Source organism: Ailuropoda melanoleuca, chromosome 2, assembly GCF_002007445.2.
Source record: "Ailuropoda melanoleuca isolate Jingjing chromosome 2, ASM200744v2, whole genome shotgun sequence".
In the NCBI taxonomy this organism is placed as follows: domain Eukaryota; kingdom Metazoa; phylum Chordata; class Mammalia; order Carnivora; family Ursidae; genus Ailuropoda; species Ailuropoda melanoleuca.
The window spans coordinates 111,161,764-111,180,989 of NC_048219.1; the positions used below are offsets into that span (position 1 = coordinate 111,161,764).

Below are 19,226 nucleotides of genomic sequence, written 5' to 3' on the forward strand. Positions count from 1 at the left end.
TTTTTTTCAAAATAAAAAATCTAAAACTCACCTGCAATTTGTTCATTCTCAAAGACAAGTGAGAAAATCAACAAACCCAGCCCTATGTTGGATAAATACCATATGTCTAAGAGACACAAGAGTAAAACAAATGGGCCACCAGCTCCCCAAATACTGGTGAATGATAAACTCATCTGCAAGCCACTCTCCTTTTTGCTCTGTTGCATATTCAGAATCCATCCACATACCCAGTATCTGCTTAAGTTTTAAGATGACTCAGCCTGACCCTTCAAAACAGAAAGGACTATGTGTTAGAAACATGTTTAGCACTGTATGATCCTGGGAAGTTATAGTGAGTATGGGGAACTACACCTCATCCATTGCAGAGGGTCCCGGCTTTGGAGGACAAATTCTGTCAGGATCCTTAGGTAACACTCGGTCATTAATGGCCCTAGAGCAATATTTTCTAAAACGAAGTGGAACCAGCTGCCTTTAGGCTAGTGTTTCTCCAATTATCTCTAAAACCTGCATTAGGAACCCTTTAGATGCTGCTTAAAATTCAGGCTCCTGAGCCTCAGCTTACACACCTGGTATCTATCTCCTTGAGTGTCAGCTCAGAACCTGCAGTTTCAGCCACCTTCCCAGGTGGTCACAAATTCAAAGTTGAGGACCACGCTCTTAGATTAATATGCCAGACTCAGGGACTGAGTAGACAGGTTGACAGAGTTCTCAGTCGGACCAGACATGGACCTTCTTTCTGAAACCAAACGCTGAAAGAGCAATGATTTCACTGTTTTGCAGGAAACAGGCTGAGCATAAAGTCCTGAGCTCCCTTTGCTAAGCAAATATCCAGGGCAAGAGCAGCCACCCAGACTCAAGCAGGCTGTGGCGCATACAGACCTCCACCCGACTAACACTGCCGCCAAGTAAACGCCTGTCCTACGGAGATTTTCAGTGTGCTGGAGCTAGCTCTACCTGAAGCTCAGAGACCCATGACGGTCCAAAGCGTTTGTCTTTGTGCCTGACCCATTGCTGCTATCTGCCCCAACCCTCCGCTCCGTTTGAACCTCTCCAGATCGTTCCAGTCTTCCCTGCCTATGCTCTGCCTAACCTCAGTCATTTCGCCAGTCTCTAAACCATTCCCTGGCCACCCATGGCTAACCCCCATGCCACACGTGTTTTCTGACGTGTAGTACCTGATCTCACCACTCACCTATGGCTGTCCATTGTCCTAGCAATGGGACAACCTTAACACTCCGTTTCCTGCTCAGCTCCCCAACAGTCAGGGCCCACAGCACACTCCCAGTCACATTTATGCATCAGAGCTTTTCAATGTCATGTGGCTGTATTTCTTCATAGTTTCGTAATTTCTGTGACTTACTAATACATCTGCTGTGCCTCCTGTTGGCTCTCAGCGAGAAACCGAAGCATGTTCTGTGGCACAGAAATGAGTGCTATTCTGAGAGAGCATGCTGGAAATCTGAAGGGAGTTTTCCTGTGCCATTTGAAGCTGAGAAAGGAGGATCCTGGCTTGGGCTTTAGTACCCAAGTACATCTTCCTCCACCCCCAAAGTTCACTAAAATAAAGTTGGGAAAGTGGTTTTTGGGCCGCTTGCAGATACTAGAACACTGAACTTTCAAAGATTCTGATTGAAGTACCTATCTAAAGCAAACTACGTTTCGTTGTGTGCATTCAAACGTATGGATTTATCTGAAGATAAAAAAGAAGGTTGGCAGATTCGGCTAAAGAGAAACCTAGCAGCTCTGAGATTTAGATTTAGATTTAGATTTAGAAAATTAAAAGCCAGGTGTCTGAAGCTAACCATTTAAGATGCTTGTAGGTGTTCAAGAGGGTGCCATGGGAGTAGTGCTAACCACACAAAACGTCATCCCGTTTCAGAATATAGGGTTACAAAGGTTGAAATCCTAGATTAGGCTTGTTAAAATCCAGAGCAGCGTACAGGCACAATTGATATTTAGAGAGCTTTTTTCCTGACTTAGAGAATTACAGTATATACAGAATTGGGAAATAGCCAGGACCACATGGGTCCCCAGAGAAAGAGCTTAGCAGAAGTTTCTGTTAGAAAGCATATTAAGTAGATTCAAAGCTGAGTGTATGTGAGATGAAAGAAGGCAACAGATTGTAAGAGAAAAGCATGACTTTTGTTTCTTTTACAGCACACCCTCTCTCTGATGTATCTGGAGACGAGAGCCTTGAACTTACACTGTGTTATGTCATCAACAAGGTCAACCCGAGATAATGGGAGTCCACAAGCTATGACATGTATTACATCACTAAAAGAACCAGATTTCACACCAATACTGGCACATCTCTCCCCATGATTCTCACTTTACCCAGAAGCCTCTAGCACCCCAGAATTCCTAACAAAAACTTTAAATCTCTCATTAATAACATTCAAAGATGGCAGCTTCTGCTCGCTGTAGGCACTCATAAAATACTGTTCTTCTGCTGCAGGCATCATTTAAGAACCACTTGGATACATTTGATTTGGTTCCACATCTCCCCAAAATAAACCCAAAGACAAACAAATCAAAACCAAATATTTTAAAAGGAATTTGCTTAATGATTTGGTCATGTGCTTCCACTGTGTTAATTTTGATGTGCTAACTTAAATGTCGTACAACATATAAAAAGGGCTTCTTATACCATAATATTTTTGTTGTTCAGAACCCAGAAGAAAAGCTATCTCTGAATGAAACTGCAAGAACCTTCCCTGACAGCCTATATGGCATTGCTGTGGATAAACAAGGAGCCTTTATCACACGGAGCTGGTGAGCTGTGTCCTGCTTAAACCATAACTGTCTACAAATAATACTTTTCAACTGGAAATAGATCTGCTCCCTTATCTGCTGGAAATATTCTTGTTCAGTATAATGAGAAGAGGCACCATTCCCTACAGAGCCATGCTTGGCTCCTCAGCTTGGGCCGTGCCTACTTCCATGCGCCATTAGGTTACATTACATAAACTTGTATATAAGGTGGGAGAACTGGGGCATATCTCATCGTTACAAGAAGGTTACAGCATTTACTGATAGGTGAAGTGATTATTAAAACCATATGTGGTCTTTCAAATTTTTAAAAATCTCAATCATGAAATAATCACCTTAATCAACACTAAATAAAAATCTGATATATGGTGATTACAATTTGAAAAGAGGGTAAATTAAGCTATACTAAGAAAGTAGCCTTAGTATATAAATATCAGCAAATTAAACCTATTATCTCACAAAATAATAAAGAAATGAAATAAGGAGATTCATGTAGAAAAGCACTAAAATATCAGAATTAAAAACCAGATCAGAAAACTTGATCATAAATTTTAAAATTGTTGGATGTCTAAATCCTTATTTCATGATATTTTTTCTATCAATTGACTCTAATCTTTAGAAATAAAAATTTTCCTATATTATCTATTTCTCTAATTATTTCGATATTAATGTATTAAAAAGAGCAATAGCAAAGCATATTTTACTAAAAACACGAGTCAATGATAATGATAGGAAGAGATTATAAAGCATTATAAAGTGTATATTTGTGAACGAACATCATATTTTAATTGTGCCTGTCTGTATTTACTTCTAAAAGAGTAAACAATGGAATCAATCAGTTCCTTGGCTATTGAGAATATCCTTTCTCTGTTCTAATAGAAGATAACAGACAGAGCAAATAAATCTATTTTTGTATGGTGCTGTAACCTAGCTGTAAAAGTTTTGTCCCAAAGGATCCTTACGATAATACCATTAAGAAAAATTAAGGGCCTTTTCCTACATCAACCCAGAGCTCCAAAACAAAGGGGGTTCAGGTACACTTTGAAGGAGGTCAGTGATGCTGACATCTAAGGGCTTGGATTTAATTTGCCACTCAGATTTTTTCCTTGTAATCTGTCACAGGTGGTTTTCCAATAGCTTTGAAGCATAGTTTATCAGGGGGATTACTGAGTGATTTCTCTCAATAGTTCATTCATGCAGTCACCTGAGCATTTATTGGACGCCTACTGGGTGATTGGCTGTGGCGTTAGAGATTGACATCTACGTTCTCTGTGTTGGCAGACTGCACTTAAGTGGAATATACAAAGGTGTGAGTCCGTATGTGACGGTATGACATGTACCGTCACATAAACGCTCCAATGGAGGCGTGCCCCGTGTGCAGGAGCCCAGAGAGAAGCACTTCACATGACTTTGGAGGATAGGTCTGCAAAAGCTGGGAAAACCCCCAGTGTGTGGCCTGAGGCAGTCTCTTTTCCTGTGACGGTGGTGGCCCTGTAATCAGGAGAGCTGCAGCTCCCTCTCGGGGCTGGCGTATAGTCCACCCGTGGGGCCAGGGCTCCCGACAGCATTGTAAATTCATGAAGCCAAAGAACATCTAGGAGACCATCTGGTCTGGGGGTTCCTAAATCTGGCCGGGCCCCAGCAACACTTGGTGCCTTGGCCCCAACCCAGAGACACTGATGTAACATGCCCGAAGGCTCTGAGCACGCTCTCTCACGGTGGCTGGCGCAGCGGCGTACGTGGACAGCCCGGGGGAATCACTGCATCCAACCACCTCAGTTTTCAGAAGGAACATTTTCAAGAAAATTCATACCTACAGAAGTGAAAAGACTCCATCAAATTTCAGGAATATTAGAACAGCAAAGGAGAAACATCTGGCAAAGAAACTTTTAGCACAAATACTTTCAAAAAGTTATTTTCAAGGCACATGACATAAGCTACATGTAATAGGACCATACGCCAAAGAACACAATGTCAAGAACTATATAGTGAGAGAGAAAAACTTCAAGAAAATTGGGTTTAGTAAAGGTACTTGCTGCAATGAGCTGTAAATTAGCTCTGCTTTTCCTGGTAGAAAAAGTTGATAAGAAACACTGAATTGAAAACTCTCATTCTTTAAGTAAGGATCCTTGATTTACCAGGAAAAATACTTTTGTCCCTAGGAACATATTCTAAGGAAAAGTTTGGCACAGTAGTACGCCTACAATAGACCCTTAACCTAGCAAACAAAGCAATGAATGAAAATATGAATATATGTGTTACAGAAAATGTTTTTCTATGGCTATTTCCTACATTAATCTTTGATGGAAGCTAAGAGTGTATCACTAAATAATGGCTTGTTTGGGCATTTGTAGAGAGTGACATTAGCACAACATAAGCAGGTCCAAGGCAGAGACTAAACATCCTCCTGCCAATGAAAAGATACCACTTTTGATGTGGTGGGAAGAGCTCAGCAGGAGAGTGCTATCTGTGTGCGTGTGTGTGTGTGTGTGTGTGTGTGTGTGTGTGTGTGTGTGTAAGGACAGGAGCAAGAACGTCCTGGCCTGCCCAGGGTGTCTGCAACACACTCACTCCAGAGGTCATCCACCATAGATAGAAAGGCGCAGCGCATAATCCACTGTGGTTCTCAGACTTTATCCCAATAAGTAGTCATTATTTATACAGAGCTATAATTTCATGAAAATATACTACAGTTCAAATTTTAACACCAGCAGGGATTCTGTTTACTTGTTTATTACCATGTTTATCTCTGGGGGAGAAGACACAACTCTTACAGTACACCTTCAAAGGTTCATTTTTAAAATGAGAATTGCCTTAAAGAAGAAATTTAATTAAAAATGCATTCCAGTGTAGAAGAAAGTGATTCATACCATTTATAAAAATAGAGTAACTCAGAGTTTACATTTCAGCAAACTTGAAAATCCCTGATTTTTCAATAAAAAGGAAATAGCATTCTAGCTCCTAAGAGCTGAATTTAATAGTTTTAAGCTACTTTTAAAATCTCGAAAACACTACATCAAATTTTCCATTCAAAAGTGCTACTCTCCAGTTTTCATATACATAATATAATCTGTGTCTGTGATAAACTCTTTGAAGACTGTAATCCTACTATATTTTAATTGTAACAAATACATACACCGTGTGATTTAGTTCACATTTTTATTAGCCAACTATTATTGATGATCATCATTTTCAATTTTATTTGCTGTCTTTTAACTTCTACAAAGGATTTTTTTCTTATTACTGCATTTTAAAATATGCAAATTCCAAGGCTTTACTAAAATTCTCGAAGCCAGCCCTAACAACTGGTAAGAGCTGTACCTGAGGCAGAATGAAATGTGTGAATGTCTACTAAAGAGGGAAATCTTATCTGGGAGAGCAGTATCAGGGGGATCACTTATCCATTTCTCTTAAAAGGGAAAATTTGTTAAATAGAGATGCGCACCCTGGGCAGAGTGCCTGACAGAGCTCCAGTCAAGAATATTGTCTGAATTGAAGTGAATTGAAGGAAATCAAACTGAAGGAAACTGAGACGGGGGTGGGGGGGGGGAGAAAAGTGTTAAGAAACAAGATCTATGCAAAATGCTGACCCCTTCCCAACAGGGCAAAGACAAAAGCATTTAATTGGAAGAGGCTAAAGAGGTCACTTGGTTCAGCTTCTCACAACCAGAAATCTCCTACAGCAGTGGGCCGCACTCAGTCTGGGTGTGCTTGCTCCCCAGGACACATTTGTCAATGTCTGGAGACATTTTTGGTCGTCACAATTGGGAGTGTGTGCTACTGGCATCTAGTGGGTAGAGGCCAGGGACACTGCTGAACATCGTACAGTGAACAGGATGGCCCCCTTCCCCCCACCCCAACCCCTCACTCAAGTAATTACCTGGCCCAAAATGTCAATAGTGCCGAGGTTGGGAAACTCTGCCCTACAGCATGACCTAAGAGATTGCCTCTGCTTACCCCTTTTTTCAAATCACTCTATTGAGGCATGACTGACATACAAAAAGCTTATCATGTATACACTTGGAGCTCAGTATACATTCATGAAACCATCACCGCAATCTATGCCGTTAACATACGCATCACATCCCAGCAAAGGCACACGCGTGACCTCACAAGCATGCCTTTACAAATGCTGGGCAGCTCCCTCCACTAACACAACCTGCCTTATTTTGAAATTCATAGAGTGATAATATTTGTCAAAAACGCTACACAAAAAGAAGTGCACGTATACAAAATCACATTTGAAGGTCAAAATGCCATCTCCAGATGTTACTATTAAATTTATTATTCTAATCTGTTTATATGACAGAAAAAATAAAAGTGCGCTGTAAATAAATTTACATTCTGAATTTTTGTTGGTTGTATTATTTTTAATTCTTCTATTGTTTGGTAGCTTTTAAGACTTTAAGTCTATTTCTTAATTTTTTAACATTAGACAGCTTCTCTTAACTTCTTCCTATGAAAGATAAGGAAACGGGCATGCTTACTTATCTTTACCGGTGTGTTCCTTTTACCTCTAAATTTTTATTATATTCTATTACTTTAGTTCATTAATATTTATTAGGGGTACATTGCTTTCTTAGACTATATTCAAATCATTCATGCTTTGTGTGTAAATCCATTCTAAACACAGTAAACTAAAAAAATATATATAAATAGCATTTATAAAACTATAAGGGTTGAAATGGAATTCCCTGCAGAGCCACAATGTGACCGAACTAGAGAAGGAAACGGAACCCCACACCTTTCCAAGGTCAGAGGCTAACGGATCTTCTTCTATCTTCCTTCACTTCTGAGTCATACACAGACACCACTATATCCCACATCATCCCCCTGTTCTATATTTCTTCTTGCTTGGCTGAGGTATGTCTTCGAAGATTGTTCCATATGGAGTGAGTGGTAACGCCCCTGAAATCCTTGCATGCCCCAAATGTCATTTTTTGTTTTCTCTGGTTTTCTCTGCTACTTCCTCCTCCTTTTTCCTTCATATTTAATAATTTGGCTGTTGGTTCAATACCCCTCTCCCCTTGGAACTATGAAGGCATTATTCCATTGCTTCTAACATCCAGTATGGTTAATGAGATGTGTGTGTGTTTGTCAGTAATCTCTTGCTTCTCTGAAAACTCAGGAATTTCTATTTTTTCCCTCGAGTTCAGAAATTTCACCAGAATTTTTTTTTTAAATCAGCCACTTCAACACTGTTTTTTTTTTTTTTTTTTGACTAGTTTCCCTCCCCTCATACTCTGTTTCTGGAGCTCTCACTGGATTTTCTGAATTTGTCCTCTGTGTCTCTTCACTGTTCGCTGCTATTTCCTATTTTGGTCTTTTCGTTCTGTCGTGGCCAACTTCCTCTTAAAAGTTCACCAGCATGAACTTTAGCCCTGTTCTTTTCAATCTTCTCCCCAACTTTTAAATTTTGTCAGTTATATATTTCATTTCCAGGAATTCTTTCTCATTATCCAGTTGATCTTTCTTCATAGCAGTCTGTTCTTATTTTCAGAATGCAATATCCCCTTGAGTTTCTGAGAATACTAATTCGGAATCCTTAAAGCTGAAATCTATCCCCTATATTATTTGTTTCCTCCAGGGTAGCTCCTCTTCCTCCTCCTTCTCTTCTTTTTTGCCAATGATTTCTCTCAAATGTCTGGTGCTCTTTGGTTGTCTAAGTCTATGAGTGAAAAATCACGCTAATTAAGATGAAGAGCCGGAGGTGTTTGGGTCTCTTTCTCTAATAGAGTTCTTCCTTTAGTGGGAGCTCTGATCACAAGCTCTCTAGTGGGAACATAGACTATTGATGCCCTAGGATGTGTAGAACTGTTGATCAAAGTATCCTATCTTTTTCAAGCCAACCAGATGCTCTCAATCTGAACATGACATCTTAAATGAAACAAAACAAGGACTGGAGAAAAAGAAAAGTTGGCATTTATTCATCCTCTTGCCTAATTGATACTTTCCTAATACCCAGACCCTTGATTCTGCTCCAGATGTGGTCTGGTTCTCCAACCTTTCCTGTGAGTCGTCCTGTTCTCATGAATTTCTTCTCTGCTTAAATGAGTCAGAGTCAGCCTCTGTTGCTTGCATACCAAGAAGCTAAGATGCTGGGAAAGGAACACGGATCTTTGGTAAGCTAATGTTAGGTACTAGGCATTTTACATTTTTGTATATAATCATCACAACCCCATGAAAGAGCTATAATTGACATTATTTTATGAAGAAACTGAAATTGAGTAGATTTATTGGCTTGTCCAAGATGCCAAAGAAAGCACTGAATCCAAGTCATTCTGACATCAAAACCTATGCTTTCCCTCTCCTCTGAAGTATTCATGGAGTATTAAGGATACAGACCTGCTGCAGTTTACAGTATGTGATGAATATTGGACAAGAGATTTAAGGCTGGAAAACCAGGCAAGAATTTTAGATGCCATGTGTTAAGAAAAAGGGAATCACAATCTCATTCTTAAAAGCTGAGTGACATAGGAAATCAAAAGAGGATTTAAGAAAGATGATTTTATGGCATGTGGAGTGAATTTAGAAGGCTTGTTTTGGAATAAAGTAGACCAGCTAGGAGGCTGCTGTAGTGATGAAATGGCAGCAGGTGGAGAGGAAGAGACAGTTTACAGAAGGATTTGGAAGGAAATTTCATAGGATTTTGTGACTGAATGGATATTGTAGGGGATGAAGAAAAATGAGCCAAAAATGACTAAAAGATTTCCAGTTGCAATGGGGAAAGCTGAGTGAATGTATTTACCTTGCTTCCTTCCCAAATTTCCAATGACATGAACTAGGAATGCAAAAACAAGAATGAATGCATCATGGTGCTAGAAAGAGGAAAGGATGCCAAGAGTCCACAAGATTTGAGAACCTCTACAGGAAGGAAAGAAGAGTGAATCAGAACGAGGCCAAAACCAGATGTGCTGAGCAGCCTGCAACCAAACAAAGGCAAAGGAGAACAGCCCCTGAGCAGAAGCTAGGGTTTAACCCCCCACCCCACCCGCACGCCCGCACAATGAGTACCCTCCGCCAAGCTCAGCCCAGGAGGGATTAGGAGCACACACAGGCAGCAGGGCAACTCCCAGGAGGCTGCAATGTCCTCCAGGGAGCAGAAAGAGGGCTAGGCCCTGGATGCTCACCCCTTGATGTGAGGCTTCACTCACCTTGGACAGCTTGCGTTATCAACTATGGAATCCGCCACAGAAAGCTTCTAGTTACAGCCTTACATCTAGAGAGAAAATGAAGGCAGTCCCCCAGCTACTACTGTTCCAAAACATACTTGGGGGGGAAGCAGAGTGTAAATGTACAGGTGTGAAGTACATTTTTAAAAATTAAAGTAATAGCATGTACAAATAAATTTGAAGATGCGCAAAAATGCATACTTTTCTCTTAAAATTAAAAAAAGGGATTCAATAAAGTTTGAGAAAAAAATCTGAGGGGATAAGTAGCCATAATAACAATGAAATGTTTATCAAAGATCTCTCCTAAAACAAAAAGGCTCAAATGGGTTAAAATGACTCCCAACAAACTTCCAAGGAAGAAGCAATTCTCAACTATCTTAATTTCTCCCAGAATTGAGGAAAAAAATAGAAGTCTTTCTAATTATGATCCTAGAATAAACCTGATACAAAACCTGATGCAAAACTATTTTACTATATTTTACTTATGAATAGTCAATGTTCCTAAATAAAATACTAACAATATAAAAACACATGTATCAGTGTATTAAAATACAGATCATTTGACGTGGTTTAAACAGCTTAATATTAGGAAAATTATGTTTCATAAATAAGAAATATAAAGAGGTTAGCATTTTAAAAATATATGATCATTTTGAAGGATGCTAACAACATCTGAAATCGACCTCTGTGATCAACAAATTTATTTTAATGTGGAATATAAAGGCATATTCTTAACTTGATGAATTATCAGAAGCTAAAAATAAACATCATATTTAGTGAAGTTTCCATTAAAGTTGGAAATATGAAAACGCTATTTTTCCCAGTATAGTCAACAAATATCAAGGTTTTACTCAGTACACTAGGAGAATAGATTTTAATTCAAGAGGCATCAATGTTTAATAGAAAGAGCCAAATATAAGATTATTTATAGATAACATAATTATCTATATATAAAATTCAGAAGAATCAAATTAAAAATTATTAAAAATAATCTAGTTCAGAAATAGAACTCATTCAAACATAAATATACTAAAATAAATATCTTTCCTTGCATGCCAGCAAAAAATTATTTTAAAATGTCAGTCATAGAAACAGTATCCACAGCAACCCCATAATGTATAAAATATCTAGGAATATTAAAATAAACAACAATTGTACAAAAAATATAGAAGTTTAAAGCTATAGAAAAAAGAACAGAAAAATTAAGAAAATTTATAAGAATAAGACATACAAATGGTTAAATATGAAAGCACACTTCACCTTCTTAATAAACAATGAGGTATTTTCCTCTAATAGATTGGCAAAGTTAAAAAAAAGGGAAAACACTATCCAGATAGGGATGTAGATATGCAAATACACTGTGCGTGGTTCTGTATTTTGGTATAGTCAATTAGGGGACAATTTATATTTATCAAAAATCATATTGTACATTCCCAGCATTGAACCAGTATTTTCAATTCTAGAAATTCATTTTATATATTCACAAATATATTCAAACATTTCAAAACAGTCAAAATATTAATAAGGGATTGATCAAATACATTATGGTATGTCAATGCTATGAAATACTCTGACTTCTCAAAAATATAAGTTGTTCTATATTGCATAAAGAGGGCCACAATATATTACTTCATTAAAAATGTTATAGAATATTATGTTGTGTTGATATAATTATGATAAAAGCATACATATCCATAAGCTCTGGAAAAATACACATTAAATTATTCATAGTGATTATCTCTTACTGTGAGATGGCAGAAAGCAGACAGGGGTGAGAACGGCTATTTTAAAAATTTCTGAATATTAAAAAAAAAGCATTTAAATAGAACTCTTAGGTTTGGCTTCCCCAGAAGCAGACCCTGAGACCAGTGTTTGAATGCAAGTGATTTCTAATGAAGCGGTTCCAGGAAGTCTGGTAAGAGCGTGGAGCCGCAGATCAGAGAGTGGAAGGAACCCATGGACGCGTGATCTCAAGCAAAATTGACTTGAGGTAGATCCAACCTGCTGCCTTAAAGGGAACTCTGGAATATTCCGCCAAGTCTCAGAGCATGACCACCCTGGCACCTGTGAGTCACATGTTAAGAGCCGCCTGAAGGCAGAGGGACGGGTACGGAAGGACACTGACTCAGAGAGCTTTCTGGCAAGGTGCCTCCAGCACCCTCACGTGCTGGTACTTCTCTGAAGGAGATTTGCAGTTGCCCAGTGTTAGGACAGAAACCAAAAAGTGGAGGGAAGGGGTTGTCCATAGAATGTTGAAAAGATACCCAAAGAGATCTGGGTAGAGAGCCAACAAAATCCACTCTGATATACTATGTTTACAAATCTAAGAAAGGGAAGAGAGAACAAGAGGAAGTTTGCTACTGCTAAAGCACGATTATATATGCATGCTTGTCCAGTCGCAAGTTCTGCACACGTGGAAGTGCCTACTAGGTAGCCCCGCCCCACACCCCAGGCTCCTCCTCGTATTCCGACCTGCCCCTTAGACAACTGGGAGCAAGCGGTCCTTAATAGAAATTAAGACCTTCCGCTCTCTTCCTGTTCATCTCTTCAATCTCAAGTGGCGCAGGTTGAAATCTTGAGAAATTAGAGGAACTCTCAGGTCCTCTGTTGATCCCAACTGAAACTACATTTACTGGGCCAACGACAACCCTAAAACTGTATAAAAGCCAAAGTACTTGGCAAGCTAAACCCTGGGAGGCTAAACTCTAAATGGAACTCCTGATGAAGGGACATGATCCAAGAATCTGTTTCTTGTGTTTACCTTCTTTGACTTTATGACAAACTTGTTTAAAACTTTCCTAAAATGAATAGGTTGAGGTTTCTACCTCAGCATGGGCACTTAACAAGAGACGTTCCCTAGAAATGTCCCTCGAGCCTATCGTTCTGGAGGTCGAAGACAGATCTCCCGACCTTCTGCTATAAATGGATTTTGCCCTGACCTAAGAGCTGGACTAGGCAGACCATTCAAGTTGTATCTTTTTCTGGTCTACAGCCGGTCTCTGAAACCTTCAAAGCTTTTGTTTCTGCATCTGTAAAGTGGATGCAGTAACTACTGTTCGGCTTACCTTTCAGAGCTGATGTGAAGATAAAATAGAAGATCTCATATGTGAAAGAATCTAGCAAACCACATAGTGCTTTATACCAAGTCACTTGTCTGAACACAAAGATACCAGACATTAAAGAGAGGGAGGTGGTGACTTCAAGATCTGAGCCCATGAATATTAGAAAGCACTGGTTCAGGAAAGACGAGTGTGACTTTGAACATGATGAGTGAGTGTGAATTGGTAGTAAAACATCCAAGTCAAAATGAACAGTAAACTATGGAGATATGGTCTTGGAGCCTGAAGAGCACGGTAGGGAGTGAGGTACAAATTTGGGAGTCATCAACATGAGATTAACAGGTGAATTCACGATTGTGGAAAACACACTTTTGAAAACATCACCTCCCTTTTTATCTCTGTAGCAATATTCCTTATACTGATCCCAATTGTCTTCTGTTTGGATTATCAAAATGTGAAACTTTGTTAATAAAAATATTGTTATCATTACTACAAAATGCTAAATAGTTCTTTAGAGACTCTATTCTCTTATTGTACACACTATCTATTCAAAATGTCGTGCACATTGTCATACTCAGTGAATCACTTTCACTGGTTAAGTGTGCACACACAAATGAGGGATAGAATTCTGGAATGGAAGTCATATGGACTTCATATAACCATATAAATTAAACATGTGGTCTCTTCCTGCAAATAATCTAGACTATTTCTTAAGCTACCGTTTTGAATGAATAAATACACATGCTATGTAACTTAAAGTAAAATTGATAAGATTTTTAAATTGTCAGTATTATTACAATGCTTGAAATTCACAATCTTGTGTATTCTTGCATGAAGAGAATTAAACAAGTGTTTTTAAGAGTCTAGAATTACCTTACTTGTCCTGGAACAGCAATATCACAAAGTCAGGGTTCATTTTAAAGACATTTGCATTGTTTAAAGTGTAACTGGAGTGAACCCCAGGACTAGACGGTCTGTTTCAGGTGACTTGGGTCTGTTTCAGGTGACTTGTTTCCTAACGTTAAAACCACTGACATTTTCTCCATCTTTGATAGGTCTCACATGCTAGCTCTTTGTTGGTTTTCTTTTAAAAATTCCACACCATTTACATCTGAACTCCTGAAACCTTCATAGTTAGTTAAAAGTATTTCTGATTTAAATAGGCTAGATTCTACTGAGGCGTACAAAAGTCACATGGTCATTTTCCGGTTGAAGTACAGTATTACACCATTATGTTGTTTATCTTAATAATTAGAATTTAACTGAGACTCAATTTACTTTTTATTCAAATTAAAGCAATGACTAAATGTTAGTAGTTTACAATTTAAAAATAGTATAGAGGGGGAAAAAGCCTGAATACACCATTTTTAATTTAAATTTTATTGATTTTGTTGATTATATGGGTTAAGTAAATGCTCATCAATTCCTTTTGCCTACTTTCACTATTTTTTTCTTCCCATAAGCAAGGATAACATTAATCAATCTTGCAGTGTTTTAAATCTACTTCTAAATATACATATCATTTGTGATGTGGTTACACAGCATAAATTCCATGTAAAATTTATATTTAAAACAATTGTGTTTGTATGTAAGACTTTTTTTTAATTGTACAGTAATTAAAGATGTAATTCATAAAAAGAAAAAAAACCAGGAACACTGTTACCATATAACAAAAAAGGAAAGTAATGCTAGAAAGCACTTTTCATCCACTTTATCATTAATGACTTCATTTATAGACGAAGGGTTGAGGTTGTAAAGTGACTTGCCCAAGACACATACACATGCATGTGTGAACACACATCTACACACTCACACTCTCAGACCAGTCCTATTCCATTTATTGCTATGTCCTCAACTTCTGCTATCGTCTTGGTGCGTAGTCTGGGTCAAAAGAGACAGTAAGTCAATATTTGTTGAATGTGCAATTTATTTAGACATGGAACACCAAATGCCTTGTTTAGTCCCTTATATATATGGAAATATTTAAAATCTCCTTCTTGATCTTACCGTTTTATAAGGAGAATAGAACGTGGTAAACTGTATGGAAGCAACGTGAAAATAATAAGTATATGCAACTCTAAGACAGCATTATTATTGTAGTTAAAGTATTCGAAACTTCCCTTGTCCCTTACTGTCCGTCCATAAATTTAGGAAAAACAAAATTTACAAGAATGGCAAGTTTAAAGACAGTATTTTAACTTCTTGAATGATCTGGCTAGGGAAAAAGGAAAATATGTTCTATAGCTTTTGGGTTTAAATAATGACATTTTAAATTTTAATGGTCATTCTACAAAGAAACAGAATTCTTTATTACATATTGATCTTACAGCATAATGAACCAAACAGTTGTTTGCAGGTTTTTACCTAGATTTTCATGAATTAAAAATAACATAAAATGGAAGTTTTCAATCAATCATATCGTAGAATTCCTTCTATAATACGAAAATCTATGCTTTAAATTGCTTTAAATTCTTTTTTTTACTAAACAGGGTTTTGAAATAAAGAAGGGAGTTGTATTTACCCCATTGGTCATTTCAAAAGTAGTAAAAAAAATGCAAGTAGGTTGTTAGCAAATAAAAACTCATAAAAATAATCATTAGGGCATCTGAATTTGGCACAGTTAAAAACACTTAAGATGAAATAGCGTCTCAAAGTCTTACAATGGTGCAATAAATAGGTTAATTGGGAAAGGATTATTTAAAATAATTTAAACATCATAACATCTGTGCCAGACTAATACAGAAGTTAGTTTGTTGAATCATCGTCTTGCATACTATATGAATACTGAGAGAGTAACCTCACATGGATGAGTGCTCGAAATCATTTGGACCAATTTTTTAAGGCAGCTTTAAAATAATTGACTCCCAAATCAAGATATTAAATGCCAACTTCTTACCGGCAATAATGCTTATGGCTAAGATAGAAATGAGATTCTTTGCGGAAACGCTGACACAGCCCTAACTGTAGGCACTTGAGAGTGCAGCTATAATTCTTTTTTCAAATCTTACCCAGCAATGCTTCAGGTAAAGGAGTCCGCAGAATATGTAAACAGTAAGATACAGTCTTAGAGCTTTTACAAAATCACAAACCTGTGACACATTTATATTCACCTTTGATTGCTACTACTAAGCGTCTAAATCATTCAAAGTGTATCGATTAGCTCTTTAATAGGTAAAAGGTGGGCAACATATTATACAATCAACATTTCTTAATTCATTCGATTTGCAAGAGCTACACATTTTAAGCTGACAATGTAAAACCTCTAAAAGGTTTTTCAAAAAGCCTTCTGCCTTGTTTAGCATTTTGATCATTAATCAAAAACAATAAAAAAAGAATATTAAAAAAAAACACAATAAAGATTAAGAAAGCTTTTCTTTTCCATTTGGAAATCTATTAAGCTATTAAATAAGTTCCCAAGAGGAGTTAGTTTCCTATATGGAAGGCATTTAAAACTGAACCAGATAACATAAATCTCAGAATAGGCCAAGGGAACACAACTTAACACTGAGAGGTGAGTGGCTAGAATAGAGGATTTAGCTGTCTAATCCTAATTCTCATTTTTAAGAATGCCTAAGATAATGATGCTTTTAATGAGGAATTAATTTTAATGCCCCATCAACTCTAAGCCATAACCATGATATGGCGATACTTTTACCCCTGTGCATTGTCATCTAGCCAAGAGACTATTGATCCTACACTAGAAAATACTGTTTTGATGTTTATTGATCAGAACTGTATGAGGGAAATTATGATTATTGAATGGAAGACAGTCATGATGTTACCACTTTTTTGTAAATATGGAGCTGAGAATAAATATATGTTGTGAATATCATACTAAACAAATGTTAAAATTATTAATTTGTTAAAAGATAAACAAAATACCCTTAGTAAGTTCATGCGAGATGATACTATACAATGAGGATTAATTTAAAATTGTAATATCTTGCATCACAGGTGTTCTGATTTTATAGAATTCTAAAAATTCGCTAACTTACATCACTTCCAATTTATATTTTACTTTATAAAATCATTATATCACAGAAAAACAAGTTGAAATGTAAAACAAACTTATTTTTAAAATCATCACTGAATTTTGTCTTAAACTCAAGCTAATAATCCATTTAAATTCAAATTTAATCTTTTTTACAATCTGCATTTTTACTTAAAGGCAAAAATCACACTTATTATGAGTTCCAAATTATCATGTAAATATGTAAGAAGTTGTCATCTGGTGAAGTCTTTACTTTCTACCATGTCAGGAAATAACACTCATTATATTATAATATTAATTTCAAATGCTAATTCTCTCATCATTAGATGGCAGAAAAGAAATAATGTGCTGTTAATACTATAATAAAAAATGTGTTGCTGAGTAAGGATTTCAGAGAAAATAATACATTCAGGATTGATACTTAAATATTGCAACTGCCTAGTAATCCTATTAATTAGGTAACACAAGCTATCGGTTAAAACACTGGACACAGGAAGGAGAACTGGACAAGGGCAGGTAACAGACAACACACACATACTTCACAGGCTACCTGCAATATTTATCAATTCAGCTGACTGCTTTCTTACAAATTTTAAGTATTACAAAAACAAGTAAAAACATTCTAGTTATTGTACCAGTATCATTTGGTTAGTGACTTATTTGGACCCAACTCCTTGTGACTCTTTTTGATGAAACAGACAATTTTCTTAAAATTAAATTTCAAAATCCCCAAATGAATCCACTACTCGTTTAAAATATTTAGCATTTTTTAAAAAGTACATTCTTCACGTTGCCAGGGTGGATGGAAAAAATTAAAATCCAATTCCAACAATAACCCAACCTTGTCTCCACCCCTGCCTCCCCAGTGGCAGATCTACTAAATACATATGTTTCTAGTTCCTAGAAAATTAAAAGACTAGTTTTCAAATCTAGAAGATATTTTATTCACTTGCTGTTGGGACTTCACAAATAAGTTCAACATCAGCTTGAAAAAGGTGATAAAACTGTGAGCCATCCAAAGGGCCAAATTATGACCTGCCCTCCTTGATACCTGCCAGGGTGGGATACATGGTGGGATTGGGGAATGTTTTCATTTAGGTCTACCCTCCTCAGCCACTCTGTTTTCCTTTCACATCCTAACCCCCTTGTGTTATATGGCTGGAAACAGCTCTAAGAATGTGGAGAATGTAAACAGCCTTTTATTGTCCAGAAGGATGGCAGTGTAAGGAGCCTGAGCTTATCACACCGCTGCAGCTCCCACCTCACTTACCATGATAAAGTGCTCCAGGAAAAAAACATTACAACCCCAGCACAATCCAAAAACGGATTAGAATTCGACATAAGCTTCCTTAAAAATGAATCAATCAATCCATGCTGTAATATTAGAATCTAGCTCTTAGGGAGGGTATATAATCTCTTCAAGATGTATTTACTATTTCCTTTTGACTATGGTGGTGTGAAAAAAAAATGTAACATTTCCAGTACGGTGGCTGATAGGAGAACTTTCTCCCATCATATGCCCAAATATATTTACTCATCTTTAAGAGTCTAACACAGCGGAACAGATACACAGTTCATGATCACTGAATGCAAAATTAAATTAACAAAGAGATTCTTGAAGATACCCTGAAGATCTTAAGTACCTAATTTCTCCAGACTTTTGGAATTTTACTTACACATATCATACAAACCCTGCTGGTTAGACCATCTTTTATGGGAATCCAGCTTAAACATTTTAAAAAGCAAGTGATACGCGTGTGGCATATACATTGCATGCACAATGCCTTAGATGTAAAATTTATTTTAGCATGCAATATTGTATATAGGCAGTCTACGATGGCTCAGTGAAGGACATATGGGAACATCGCTGGATTTTCCTCCTGATGCCACTGAAGAATTTCTTACCTAAAGCTGTGCAAGTGAAGCTAATCTCTGTTGTAACCAGAATGGAGAGGCCTTTCCTTAGCCTCTCCTCTTCACTAAGACCTTCTAGAACCCCTTCCATCCTCAAAATTTGCAAAGTACCTCTGCAAATACAGTATCATACATCTCACAGAGAAACTTTAATAAGTTACTCGGTCTTTTCCTCTAAAAAGAAATAAGAGAGAGAGAGAGAAAAGAGAGGAGAGGAGAGGAGAGAAGAGGAGAGGAGAGGAGAAAGAAGAGAAGAGAAGAGAAGAGAAGAGAAGAGAAGAGAAGAGGAGAGGAGAGGAGAGGAGAGGAGAGGAGAGGAGA

General features: G+C 37.3%; 1 long non-coding RNA gene across 1 annotated transcript in view; it reads left to right on the plus strand.

The window, feature by feature from the left end:
* The window catches only part of LOC109488447, a 33,828-nt gene extending 31,379 nt beyond the window's left edge, over nt 1-2,449 (plus strand). Inside the window, exon 3 of the long non-coding RNA XR_002141424.1 lies at nt 2,158-2,449. This is a non-coding gene — a long non-coding RNA (uncharacterized LOC109488447). The remainder of the gene's footprint in view (nt 1-2,157) is intronic.
* Nucleotides 2,450-19,226: the final 16,777 nt, after the last annotated feature.